The 13,807-nt window shown below is 51.8% G+C and overlaps 1 long non-coding RNA gene across 1 annotated transcript; it reads right to left on the bottom strand.

Annotated features, from left to right (window-relative positions):
* Positions 1-5,252: 5,252 nt before the first annotated feature.
* Positions 5,253-9,887, bottom strand: LOC113604858 (uncharacterized). Its single transcript, XR_003426877.2, has 2 exons — positions 9,447-9,887; positions 5,253-7,995 (listed from the first exon to the last, which is right to left on the bottom strand). It is a non-coding gene; the product is annotated as an uncharacterized LOC113604858 (long non-coding RNA).
* Positions 9,888-13,807: the final 3,920 nt, after the last annotated feature.

Raw genomic sequence — 13,807 nt, 5'->3', positions numbered from 1 at the left:
TCCTGTGTCAACAGCCTCGCCCCTGCCCTCCCAGGACAGAAGCGCTCCCGGAGAACCCAGCCAATTTCTGGTTTGAAGATTCTCGTGTATTTAGCCTCTCTCGCTGAACACGGGGGCTACACCTTATGAAGAGGGAGCAGTTGTACAAAATGCAGACTCAGTGAATTCCGGACAACAGCGCTCTCAAGCCGTTTGACCAAAATGTCGACGCATGACAGATTTCAAACTCCAAACTGAAATGGAATTTTGCAGGTTGGCCGAGGGCCAGGGGCTGGGCCCCGGACACAGCCTGAGCCCAGAATGTGACAGAGATTCACAGTTTTCATGAAATGGGAAACAGGAACTTCTGTCTGTCCACGGCTCGGTTCCCTTTTTGTCTGGATACCAGTGAGCCAAGGGAAGCCGCGGAGGCCCGTGTGGGTGTCCTTAGACTCTAAGCCATCAAACTGGGCTGAGCCCCAGGCCCCAGGGCCCCTCCAGGAAAGAGGTGCTGCAGGGTCACGAGTCTCTCTGCCGCCGTCTCTGCTCCTGCTGGCCTCTCCTTGTCTATCTGGTCTACGCCTCAGAGAGGGCCTGACTCTTGATGTTCTGGCTTTCACACGCATTTTGACTCCATGCTAACCCCTTGGGCAGAATTCTGCTCCCCTGCTTCGATCCTCATTGCTTCCTAATTCAGCTTTTTGCTTGTATGCTGTGGATCTTCCCACCGCGGTCTAGCTCCAGTGCTAACGCGCTACGAATCCTGCTGGGTACGGGCTGCCCCTTGGAAGGGGGATTGGGCATTATAATGACAGGGTTGCAGAACCCAATTCAGAACCCGAAGGAGGAAGAGCTGATTCACAGTTTACGCCAACTCGCTTTCCTAGCCTGTTCTACATCCATCATGCCTTGGCCTATAAAGGCTCTGAGGCCTGATTTACGGGGCGTCTACCACAGGCAAGGCCAGGCCCAAGACCAGCGTTGTTAACGCACAAGAATGGTAAGACTGTGACACATTAGGCTGAGTCCTTGTCTTCAAGGAGCTCACTCACAGACTAGATTTGGAGACCAACAGGTGCAGAGGAGAAATGCCCCCGTTCAGTTTGCTGGCTTACTGGCCAATTGCAAGGGGAAGGGGTCAGTGGTGGGGGAATCTGAGAAGGGGACATACCTGGGGACCGGGGTGGAGAGGCCGCGGGCTGGGGCCCACCCTTGGCAAACGGGCAAAGGAAGGGAGGAAGTAACTACCAAGCACCTACTACGTGCTGGCAGCAGGGTGAGAGGCTTGCCTACTTATCTCTGATGACTCCCAGGACTGGGGTTGGAAGAGAAGAGGGAGAAGAAGGCGTTTCCAGCAGGTGCAATGAACATTAATGCACACTGATGACGGTAGCGACAGCATGCTCTGAGCTCTGGCCGACCCCTATTCTCGTCATCAGATGTTTGTATAGACAAAACAGGCTTCTCGGCCAGGGCAGGGACAGACGCCATCTGCGTGCGCGTCACACGGGTAAGCAACAAGCTTAATGGGCTTACTGCACGGCCTCGATGAAGTCCTTGAGCACCTGCAGGGCTCCGGAGACAGTGCAACTCACGAGGCGGGAAGAGATGATTGAGGGTCCCGGGATTTGCCTGTGTGTATGTATTCCCACACTCTGTCCAACAGTGTTTTCCTGAATGTCTCCAAAGCACCCTGAAGACGGCGGTGACAGAAGAGACGGGGCTCCTGTGCTTACGGTCCAGGCGGACATCAGGGACAGCAGCACAAAGCAGCGTGCAATCCCAACGTTGCTACGTGAAAGATCCAGGCGCTGTGTGAGAGAAGGAACCGGGAAGGCGTCAGGAGGAGGTGACGTTTCAGATGACACCCAAGCGATGTGGACCCAAGCGTCACAAGATGGAAGTAACGCTGCTGCCTCAGCCAGGCTTGTCATGCGGATTATTTAATGCACAGAAGGCAGCGGTCCCGTGCCTGGTGAGAAATGGAGGCGCCGAACCGATGTTTGCTGAATCTCGTTCGTTCAAAGTCCCTCCCGGGGTTCTGAGTTCCTCTCTGACTTTGACCCCAGGGAGCCCCACCCTTGCTGCAGGGGCCTCGTGTGGCCTCTCTGGCTACCTGAATGAGCACAGAGGAGCCGGGAGCACGGAGCTTCCCGGAGCCCCGACTGTGACTTCCTCATGACGATGCTCGCGGGGCTTGGAGTCGGTGTCCCCGTCCGGGTCAGCAGAGAGGGCACATTCCGCTTCTCTCTGGGAAGAAAACTACCAGCTCTTTCCCACTTGGCCACGTCAAATGGCAATAACCGTCATACTGAACTAGGGACAGGTGCGTGGACATCTCTCTTCTGGGGGGCGGTCACAAGGTGACTGGTATTTATCCACTGGTCACCACCTATAAGTCTGTGAGCCAGACAGGCGGATTCGTAACCATGCTGCTCACAGACGAAAAGACTCCAGGAGGGACGCAACATGCCCAGGGTCACACAGATCAACAGTGGCCCAGACCCGGGTCTCCTGATGCCCCTCCGGCACGCCGTGTTGCTGTTCAAGAGCAGGCCCTGGGGACAGGATGTGGGTGGAGAGGTGTGTGCTTGTGCCTCTTTCGTGTTCAAGTGCAAACACCTCGTGCATGTTGTCTTCTGTCTGGCACCAAGCTAGGCCGCGGAGGCGTCGGCCTCTTGCACGGCGGTGTTTTGCAGCCTGGAATGGCAGACAGATGTCACGGGAATGAGGGTGTTTCCGACCACTGCTGGAGGCTGACTCTGAATCCGAGCGTCCTCTGATCTGAACCGCGTGCCAGCCCTGTCCTAAGGCGGTTAACCTTTGGAACGTAATCTGATCTGCTGCTGTCCTGGGCGTCTGTGCCCAGGTCTCCCAAGGGGACTGCCAATGAAAAGGCTCACATTCCTCCTTCATTAGCCCAAAGTTCCAGAACAAGAGGCAGAAACCCAGCCGTGACCAAATCGTCAGGGGTGAAGTTCTGCCTTCAGGTTTCCCCTTCCTGGCCGAGGGCTGAGTGTCCAGAGCTCCCAGGAAGGAAGCTCCCAGGACACTCCCTCGGGCTACCCCCTGCTGGATCTGGCAGGGGGTCCCTAACGCCAGCCCCTGTAACTGCAGGCTTCTGTAAGCATTCACTGCCACGTTCAAGCTCAGCCTCTCAGGGTCTTTTGAATGCTGTTCCCTGTGTTTGGAACGCCCTTCTTCCTCTGGCTGGTCCTTTTCCAACTCGACCTTCTGATACCCACAGGGGCTATCCCTTCCCTAATTCCTGTGCACGCCTGGAATATTTTGCACTGGCTCCTAGGGTCTCAGAAACTTTGGTCATTAGCTCTCCTTTCTCTACATCCCGATTGGACCATTGCACCCACAGTGCCCAGCCCACATAGCAGGTCCTCATAGCACTCAACGAACGAATGAGAGTGAATTTCCCTTCTATACCCTCAGCCACGTGGCACCCGCAACGCCACAGCCCCCGCTGGCCTTGCACCAGGGTCTGAGGCATCAGAATCAAAAGCCTCCGCAGGGTTCATCTCTGACCCCTCCCTGCAAATCCTATCCACCCCCCCCACCCCCACCCCGGGGCTGTCCTCTTTACTGGTGCCTTTGACACAAACGGAAATATGTTGTGGTTTTCTCAAGTTCTGCTGCTTGCTTGCTGTCTCTCACTCTGCTGGTCAATACAATACCATGATGTATGAGGGAACGTACACCCACAGGGGTGTATGGCAAGATAGGGTTAGGATGATAGGGGGAGTCCCAGCCACTGGTGGGTTGACCCTCAAGGATTTGCCGATGGCCACGCCTTCCCGGCCTTCGGGGATTTCAAAGATGAATAAATCGGTCCTCGCCCTCCAAGAGCTTAGCCTGGGGGTCTGGAGGTGGAAGATAGAATCAACACCAGCAATAGCCTGTACCGTTTAAGCACCTGCTGTGTGCGTGGGGGGGGGGGGGCCCATAACAGTCACCATCTTTCATTTGTACGATGACCTTGGAATTTGTGAATTCGTACTATGTGATAGGCTATGAAATTAAGATAAGTGAGCTGCCCTGTATCCCGGAAGCTTCTGGGAGTAGGATTTGAAACCAGACCTTGCCAAGGAATGGCCACAATTTATCCTTTACCAGGATGCCACTTCAGACCTCTACTCTTAGGAGTGTCTGCGTTCTTCTTCTCCCCGTCCTGACCATCCCGGGTTCTCTTCCTCTCGTGGACCCTCACCCAGGAAAGCCGGCAGGACGGGCCCTCAGCCACATCTCTCAGCTCTCTGGGCTGCTGAGAACACCTGTGTCTAATTCGGGTCGTGACTCAGAAGTTCCATTCCCGAAATAGGCAACACCGGGCCGCTCAAAGCTGTGGTCCCCTTCTTTGACCTCATGACAATAACCCCAAACTTCTGACCTTGCATTCTGTGATGGGAAAAAAAAAAAAAAAAAAAAAGGAAAGCTGTTTCCAGCCTCAACCTCGTACCCAAATTATGCCAACGGGTACAAACCAGTGTGCCCATTATTAAGAGACAAACTAAAAAGTTTAACTCATTAGGACTTAGCAAGTGGCGGGGCGCTTTGGTGGCTCAGTTGGTTAAGCGTATGGCTTCAGTTCAGGTCACGATCTCACAGTTTGTGAGTTCGAGCCCTACATCAGGCTTTCTGCTGTCAGCGCAGAGCCTGGAGCCTGATCTGGATCCTGTGTCCCCCTCTCTCTCTGCACCTCCCCCAGATGAGCTCTCTCTCTCTCTCTCAAAAATAAATACACATTAAAAAAAAAAGACTTGGGGCACCTGGGTGGCTCAGTCTCTTAAGCATCCGACTTCAGCTCAGGTCATGATCTTGGAGTTTGTGAGTTCGAGCCCCGCGTCGGGCTCTGTGCTGACAGCTCGGAGCCTGGAGCCTGCTTCGGATTCTATGTCTCCCTCTCTCTCTGCCCCTCTCCTGCTCCCACTATCTCTCTCTCTCTCAAAAATAAATAAACATTAAAAAAAGACTTGGGACACCTGGGTGGCTCAGAAAGACTTAGTAAGTGGTGGGACTGTGTGTGTGTGCGTAGTTTATCCACATCGGGGGAAAAACATTCTCTGCAGAGGCATCCCCTTTGCTTTCTCAAACAGGACGAGATCACACGGAGATGCCAATCACTTGGGAAGACCTGACCACCACCCACTCCAGGGTGAGACCCGAGAAGGAGGGACTTCCTCTTCTACAAGGTGATGTCCCTGGTGCACACCCCCGCAGCTGTAGAACTAAAAAAGTTCTATGTTTTCCGTAGAGTAAATAAGTTTACAGTTAGAAGCAGAACTTTATTCTTGATACAAGCGAATAGCCACTCTCTTTGTTTGAGAATGGGTTTTGTTCAAAACTAACACCGCCAGGGGCACCTGGGTGGCTCAGTCGACTGAGCACCTGACCTCAGCTCAGGTCATGATCGCATCGTTTGTGGGCTCGAGCCCCATGTCGGGCTCTGGGCTGACAGCTCAGAGCTGGAGCCTGCTTCGGATTCTGTGTCTCCCTCTCTCTCTGCCCCTCCCCCGCTCATGCTCTGTCTCTCTCTCTCAAAAACCAACAAACAAAAACCAAATACTGGCTACCCCTCCCCTCCAAGGATCTTCAGGCAGTCAGATATTTTAGGGGTCCAGTCCCAATGCTATGGCAAAATCCCACCATCGTAGATGAGAGAGAACGTGACGCAGGGGGAGGCGAGCCGGCCCGAGATCGGGCTGTGGTCCCCTGCCCTTGTTCCCAGGGCCCACAAGGAATCCCTACCCTCATCTAGGCTGGCCTGAGAACCCTCAGTCTCTTCCTGCGGCTCATTTCTCTCTCATGAAGTGCTTCCTTTAGCAGACACAGCGCAGTGCTCTTTTTGAGGTCTCTCTGTGGCATTTCTGGAATGTCCTTCTTCCCCAGTTCTGCTGTTCTTTCTCCTTCGCGTGAAGGCAGAGAAATCAAGAGGCCTATTTATACTGGTCCGGGCTTCTGTGGAGCCCATCTCATCGCTGAGTAGCTAAGACAGTTAGTGCTCTAGGGACAACCTATGAATTGCCTGGTGCCTCTCCAAGGGGGTGGGTATGGAGTTGCCACAACCTTGAACTTGACTCGGGCTGGGTGCCGCCTCCAGCCAGGGGAGCATGGAGTGGCCCTGCACTGGATGCCTCCCCCACAGCCCCGCAAAGCTGCAGGGTGCCCCTTCTTCTCCTCCCCTCAACTTAGGGCATCGAGGAGCCCACGGTCCACGTCGCAGGGTCAGTATCTCCCTGATGAGAACGGTCACCAGGCTCCAGACAGCCGCTTGGAGTTGACATTGTGCTTGTTCACGGAGCTCGCTTTCTCAGAGAGGTAGGTGTTACCATCCCCATTTTAAAACAGAGCAGCACATCCGTTCTGTATACGCTATCAGACTGTTCTAGATAAGCTTTGGAGTGCCTGCCTCCCATCATACTCCCCGTAACTTGAGAACTGTCCCCACTCACAGCCGTGCTCCTGCCAGTGTGACCTCGTGTCTCACAAACTTCATTTAATTCAACCAGAGATGGGCACACACCCCAAGCAAGGCCAGTCGGATATTCTCTCTCAAAGTTTAGCTTCTGGATTCCGAGATGCTTCTCAGGGGTGCCTGGGCGACTCGGTCGGTTGAGTGTCTCACTTCTGATTTCGACTCAGGTCATGAGCTCCTGCTTGTGAGATCGAGCCCTGCTTCGGGCTCTGCACTGGCAATGAGGAGCCTGCTTGGGATTCTCTCTTTCCCTCTCTCTCTCCCTCTCTGTCTCTGTCTCTGTCCCTCCCCTACTGGCTCTCGAGCACACGCACGCCTGCTCTCTCTCTCTCTCAAAATAAATAAATCAACTTAAAAAAAAAAAAGAAAAGAAATACTTCTCGGCCTCTGTTAGGTCCTGAAATGGGAAGGACCGGTGATGATACTGCCATATGCAAACAGAAGCAATGGAAGGAAGCTTGTTGTCCACAGAGCAAGCGATAAAAGTGTCAGACGATGACCCCCAGAGACCCAGAGAGACGGTTCCGACAGCTTCCCTGTTGGTAGTTCTAATCACTCTTGGGGTCCTTCGGTTTCCTGAAATATCCCTATATCTTTTTGTAACAGAATGTTCTATTAGGGCTTAGACTTATGTAACACAACGGTCTATTAGAATGAAAAAAAATTTTTTTCTTTAATGGAAAAATCTACCAGCTGCTATCTGGAGAGACAAAAACAAAAGGTCACCACGGGGCAGGTCCTTGGTGACCTCACTTAACACAAGCGAGCCGGGACTTGGCAAAGCCAGCCCCTCCAGGTGGTCTGCAGAACTCTGGAAAGGACGGGGTCAGTTTGTAGAGTGACCTGGGAAACTCCGGCAAAGGGAAAGGGTGCTTCTTCCTGATATTTGGAGATGGGGTGGGGGGCGGGCTGTGAGGTGATCGGAGATGTCCCAGTCAAAGCTCGAGGACATCGAGGCTCTAAGTAGCTACGGTGTGTGGAAGAAAGACAGGTGGGGCTAGCTGCGATGTTTCCTTCCTGACTTCTAAGAGCATCCAGGTACTTCTGGGCGGCCGGCTTCGCCATCCAGGTTAAGGTCATGAGCCTGGGCTCTCCGGTCCCTCCAGCCCCCCGCTTCCGCATGCTGCTGGCACATGGGGCCATCTGCACGTAGAAGAGGAATTCGCTGGCTTTGGCAAGTCAACATTTCTGTCTGAGAACTGATTTCAGACTTCAAAGTAGACCCCCGATATGCTTCCCATAATGTCACCCTTCTTGCTTAAACCAGTCTAGGTGGCACTGTGTCCCTGTGATCAAAGTGTCTTGTCTAACTCACAACCAGTGGGGTGGGGGTGGGGTGCCGGACCCAGGTCCAGGTCAGCCAGACTCAGATCCAAGGACTTCCCACTGTACCCCTTGTCCTCTCCGTTGACCTCCAGGGGAAGAGCCCCTCGGCGCCGGTCCGTGGTTCCGGCTCCTTGTTCTTAAAGGGGGTACCGTGGTGGCATCCCCTGGGCGCTTGGTCGAAATGGTGACTCTCCCCTGCCCCCGACCTGTGGAATCAGAGCCTCATTTCAACAGGTTCCCTAGAACCTTCAGGTAGCACTGCTCCATATCCTCACCCTCCCGTCCCTGCAGTGCTGTCCCATCCTCCACTAGCTCCCTAAAGGACCACAGCCAAGTGCTTGTCCTCTCGAGGCTTCAAGAGGGCCCTCTTGATTCCGATCTGTGGAGGAATCAACTGTTGCCTTCGACAAGATGATCCAGGGAGCAGGGGAGGAGCAGTGATGGCCAACAGATATGGGATTTCTGGTGTGTGGGGGGGCGGGTCGTGGAAATCCTCTGGGAGAAGTCAGTGGTGGTGGCTTCACAAAGCCCGCTAAGTTGTGCACTTTAGTTTTTTATCCGTCGCTAAAAATGGGGAAATTTTAATTTGTATACACCTTTGAAACACGATGACAGTAAAGCAATTAGAAAAGTGAAATCATTTAAAAAACATTGAGTCAAAGGTATATTTTTATTGTGAGAAATTTAAGCATTGTTTTTCTATATTTTTGTTTTATTTCTTTAAACTTTTGTTTAATGTTTATTTATTTTTGACAGAGAGAGAGAGAGAGAGAGAGAGAGCATGAGTGGCAGAGAGAGGAGGAGACACAGAATCCAAAGGAGGCTCCAGGCTCTGAGCCATCAGCACAGAACCCGTCGCAGGGCTCGAACTCACACACCACGAGATCATGTCCTGAGCCGAAGTCGGACGCTCAACCGTCCCAGGCACCCCTGTATATTTTTGTTTTAAAAAGTTCTATATCTACAATACATTGTCCGCTTTAAGAGGGCACATTTTAATGGGATGTGAATTATATCCCAAGACAACTATGAACAGCAGTCCTCACGGCTGCCCTCCAAAATGCCTCCCTGCCTCTCACCACCCCCACCCCTGCATCTTGCCTCTAATCTCCACATAACTTCCTTAGGCCACCAGGCCATCTGGGAAGAAGTGCATAAATATTGCATTTCTTTGCAATGCCAACGACAGCTCGCCAGATATTGCAGAATATTTACTTTAAAAGAATATTAAAAAAAAAATCTAGAAAACTGAAGATCTAGCCACTGAGACCCTGGACACCAGGCCTGGCATGCCTCTTGGGGAATTCCTAGCCTTCAGATCCCAGTTCAGATGTCACTTCATCCAGGAGCCTCCTCTGACATTTCCCCCCCCCCCCGGCCCCCCCCCCATGCCCCACCAAGGTTGACTTCTGTCCCCAGACTCCCCCGGCAGACGCCCAGTAATATTTATTGAATGCACAACTCTTGCCTAAGCCTAGAGGCAAGAGTTGGAGGAAGGACATTCAAGAAAACGAGAAAATTTGGTAAGGCATGAAACCTTGGTCTGTTGAAAGCCGAGCTCACGTTCTGACCGGGGGGAGCTTAGCCGCTAGCTTCCCTGCAGAACTGTACGTTCCCCTCTTTGCTGCCAGGTTCCAAACACTGATGACCCACTTACCCGTGCTCGGCATTCGAAGCCACCCAGGCAGGGCTGTGACGGGCATGGGCACATCTCAGGAGACGGATTTGATGTGTCATGTGTTGAAACGCTCCCCATCTGCCTCATTTTTATTATTAGTGCGCCTATGAGGCAGGCAGAATCCCTCAAAGATTAGCACTCGGCTGGAGTTGCTGGGTCAAGTGATAAAGCACAAATACTTCCCTTTCCGAAACTTTCTGAACGCCCTGTGATATCTCGACTGCCTTCACTCTCCAATCACAAAAATAAACGCAGGCTAAACCAAGCTTCTCTTCCTGCCTTTGCCTTTGCAAACCTTGCGGTGTCTGAAACAGTCATATTTTTGTGGCGGCACGTGGTGACATCGCCCGCTGTGATGGACGGCCCCTTCCCCTCGAATGGTCACCGCACCTTCGGTGCAGGGAACTTGGCTCTCGGGCTTTGACGAGGGGGAATCTGGGGTGGGCCGCTGGGCCCTGGGGCCTGGGCACCGTGGCTGGCTCCTTCTGCCTAAATGTAGAGCGAAAACAGTTTTGAGAGTCAGACTGAGCCTCTGTGTCTTAGTTCATTCAAGCTGCTCTAACAAAAATACCGCAGACTGAGGGGTTTCCACGACCAACATTCATTCCTCACAGTTCTAGAGGCTGCCGGCGTCTACAGAGAACCCCCTTCCTGGTTCACAGATGCCTTACTGTCCTCCATGGTGGAAGGGGGGAAGGAGCTCCCTGGGGTCTCTTTTATGAGGGCACCGATCCCATTCATGAGGGTGAAGCCCTCATGACCTACCCACCCCCTAAGACCCCACCACCTGACACCAACACGCCGGGAATTCGATTTTCCACACAGGAGTTTGGAGGGGACACAAATCTTTCATCTACACCACCCGTCAAGCCGCTCACCGACCGTACAACTCTGGGCAACTTGTTCTACCTCCCTGAGCCCCGGGTTCCTAACTTTATTTGGTTGAGATGAGGAACAAATGAGATCCTATATGAAAGGTGCTTGGCTCTGACCAGACTTCTAATCAATGATAATCGCTATTGGCCTCTTTGCCCAGCAGGGAAAGATGGGGCTCTCGCCCGCTCGCACAGCCCGACCCCTGTCACCCGGTGTGAGCACTGCCACCAGTGCTCTCGGGGCAGAAAGCTCAGGGAGGTAGGCCACCGGTCCCACGTGCTGCCCTGTGTCGACTTCCGGAGCTGGGCCGCCGAGTGGCTCACTCCTTCCTCACTCACTCTTTTGTTCCATAAACATGAAATGGGTATACACTGTGGGGCCACGGGGAATGTAAACACCGGGAAGCCATGTTCCCTGCCCTCAAGTACACAGATCTTTAAAGGACACGTGTGACCTCACATAGTTGCGGACACTGGGAATACAGGATGCCATGGGTTGGAGGGAGAGAGGCCTGACATCCACCAGAATCTGCTGGGAGGGCTTCACGCAAGGAAAGCCTAGTGGTTAAGCTCCTTGGAAGCTGTGGGGTTATGGTTCACAACCAGTTTGCAAACATTTATAGTTCATTTCTTCTGGCCAAGTGGGCGGGCCGGGCCTCAGAGACAGAAGGAAAAAGGACACTGTGGGCAGGGAGAGTCCCGTCTCAAAGGCATGGGGCCCAAAGCGGTACGTGTGTAAGGAATGGCCAGTAATCCCACGTATCAAGAGTGCCATCGGGTGCTTAGTGGGGAGAGCGTGAGGTGAAGGGGAAAGGGCCTTGGGGCAGCGCTTCAGACCTGGTTCACCTGCTGCTTCTGAACGAGGGCCCGGGGGCCTGGCTTCCCTCTCCAGGCACGTGCAGGCAGTAAAACCGGGCAGGGGCCAGAGAACAAGGGCTCGCGGACTTGGGGGGGGGGGGGCAGTTCTCGCACATCACCAAAAATCATTTCTACAAGAGAAATTGGGGAGGGTCTGGCGTGGGTTGATGACATTTTATTTTGCCCCGAAAGAGCAAATCGAACAACTCCCAGGGCCAGCGTTTCGCAAAATAAACGGTAAAACCAAAAAAGGGAAGGAGTTTGGTTTCTTTGAACACTCTCCACACCCCGCCCCCCCTTATTCTTCTCACTGTGCTTAAGACCACCTGAACCACCGAACCGAAAAATCCATTTTCACGCTCTGACCCCCAGCTGCTGCAGCAGCATTTGGGGATTCAGGGTTACAGGGCCAGATAACGGCTTACGAGCTTCAGGGCTGACACAGAATTGAAGCCCTAAGATGACACTTGTTGAAATATACCTTGCTTCTCTGTCAAACCATCTCCCTGGGCTACACCACCGTCTCCTTGATTCAAAAAGTCAAGAGGCAAGGCCATATCCTCCCCTCCAATGCTCAGGTCCTCCGCTAAATCAAAGCTCGTCTCTCCAAACGTGTCCCAGACGCCCGCTGGACTCTGTCTCCTTAGTTAGTGGAAGTGACCTTAGTTCCCTTCCTGCGAAGTCTCAGCGACACTTTGGGCTATTGGAAGACCACCTCTGTGCTCCCGTTCCATTGAGCTCTGATCTGTGCCAACCCTAGATTTGCAGCTTCCCGATATCAATGACGCAAAGGGACACACTTAGGAATAAGCTACATCAGGGATACAGGGCGGCTGAGAAAAAGTCCAGGATGGGCCAGAGGCCTCGATTTCCCCATATGTGTGTACGAGACCGCATGTTCTCTAGGGGGTCTTGCGGTTCTGACATTTCGGAGCCCAGCGATCCTAAAAGTTTATTGCTGGAAAGGGGTCCTGAGTTTGGGTCTACATCTCCTAGCAACTGGAATGAAGCGAGGAACATACTGGGTTACACAGTTTAGTTTTTCTGACAAAAGAATGCATACAAATTGATTTGCAAGAGCCAGACATTTTTCTGGAATAAAGCTCTTGCCAAAACTTCTGAGTGTCCTTGTAAAGAGACCCTGGATTATGGAACGGACCATGGCTGCCACTACAGTATTACACAAGACCCACAGACATTGTTCAAACAGATGACGCCTGGGGCGCCCGGCTGGCTCAGCTGGTGGAGCGTGCGACTCTTGATCTCGGGGTTGTTGAATTCGAGCCTCACGTGGGGTGTAGGGATTCCTTTAAAAAAATCTTTTGTTGAGCCTGGGTGGTTCAGTCGGTTAAGCGTCCAACTTCGGCTCAGGTCACGATCTCGTGGTTCACGAGTTCGAGCCCTGCTTTGGGCTCTGTGCTGATGGCTCAGAGCCTGGAACCTGCTTCGGATTCTGTGTGTCCCCCTCTCTCTGCCCCTACCCAACTTGCATTCTGTCTCTCTCTCAAAAATAAATAAACACTAAAAAAAAATATTTTTAATCTTTAGGAAAAATAAATAGTAAACAAAGAGATTATGCTTGTAGGGCATTTCCAAAAAGGCAGAGGTCACCGGGAACATCATAACTCAAGGAAGGCATTTCTGCCTGTCATGTTCCTGCACTCTTAGGACAAGTACAGGAAGAACTTACACTTCAGAATCACAACAGAGCCTTTAGCGTGGCTTTACTGCGAGGACCTGGGGTCTCCATTTAAGGGCCGTGGACGGCTGACATTTTATTTTAAGGAAACCAACACATGTAGCCATACACGTACGCATGCACTTATATATGCATGTTTTTTATGATTATAAAAAAAGGACTAATGTTCAGTGTAGAAAAATTTTAAAGGTAGAAAAGCGTGAAACAAAGAAAATGCCGGTGACAGCAATTCACAAAGATATGTGCCCTTCTAGTCATTTACGTACATGTGATATATCTATACATACATATCTGCCTATGACCCTAAGGTCATTCTCTGGGTCTTTTTTTCCTCCCTCGAGATTTTCATTTAACAAAATTGTCTTCAATTGCGTTATGTAGGATAGTAGTTTGGCAGAATTGTAATATGTATTCCATGAAGAGAGAGAATTAAGGTCAAGTAAATTTGGGAAATGTTGATTTAAACAGTTATTTTTTTCTTCTTCTAGGGCTTCTTGGAGACTTTACTGTTCTAATATTATCATACATTTCCAAAGCAAGGATATGGGTGCAATATTTAACTCTGGAACATTTTCCTGCAGGCATTATATAAAACTAGCGTTTTACACACATAAGTAAGTGGCATCTAACATATGGTATATCTTGTAATAAGTGTCACCCATGGTGCCTGGGTGGCTCGGTTGGTTAAGTGTCCAGCTCTTGATTTCCACTCAGGTCATGATCTCATGGTTCATGGGTTCAAGCCCTGTGTTGGGATCCGCACTGACAATGCAGAGCCTGCCCTCCCCGGCTTATGTGCTCTTTCTCTCTCAAGAATAAATAAATAAAAACTTAAAAAAAGTTAAAAATCTTTCAGGTCTATGATTTTTAATGACCGCATACTTGGCCAATGTATGACTCTTCTAATG

This window comes from Acinonyx jubatus, chromosome A3 (assembly GCF_027475565.1).
Source record: "Acinonyx jubatus isolate Ajub_Pintada_27869175 chromosome A3, VMU_Ajub_asm_v1.0, whole genome shotgun sequence".
Lineage (NCBI taxonomy): Eukaryota > Metazoa > Chordata > Mammalia > Carnivora > Felidae > Acinonyx > Acinonyx jubatus.
This window is presented reverse-complemented; position numbering and strand designations above follow the sequence as displayed.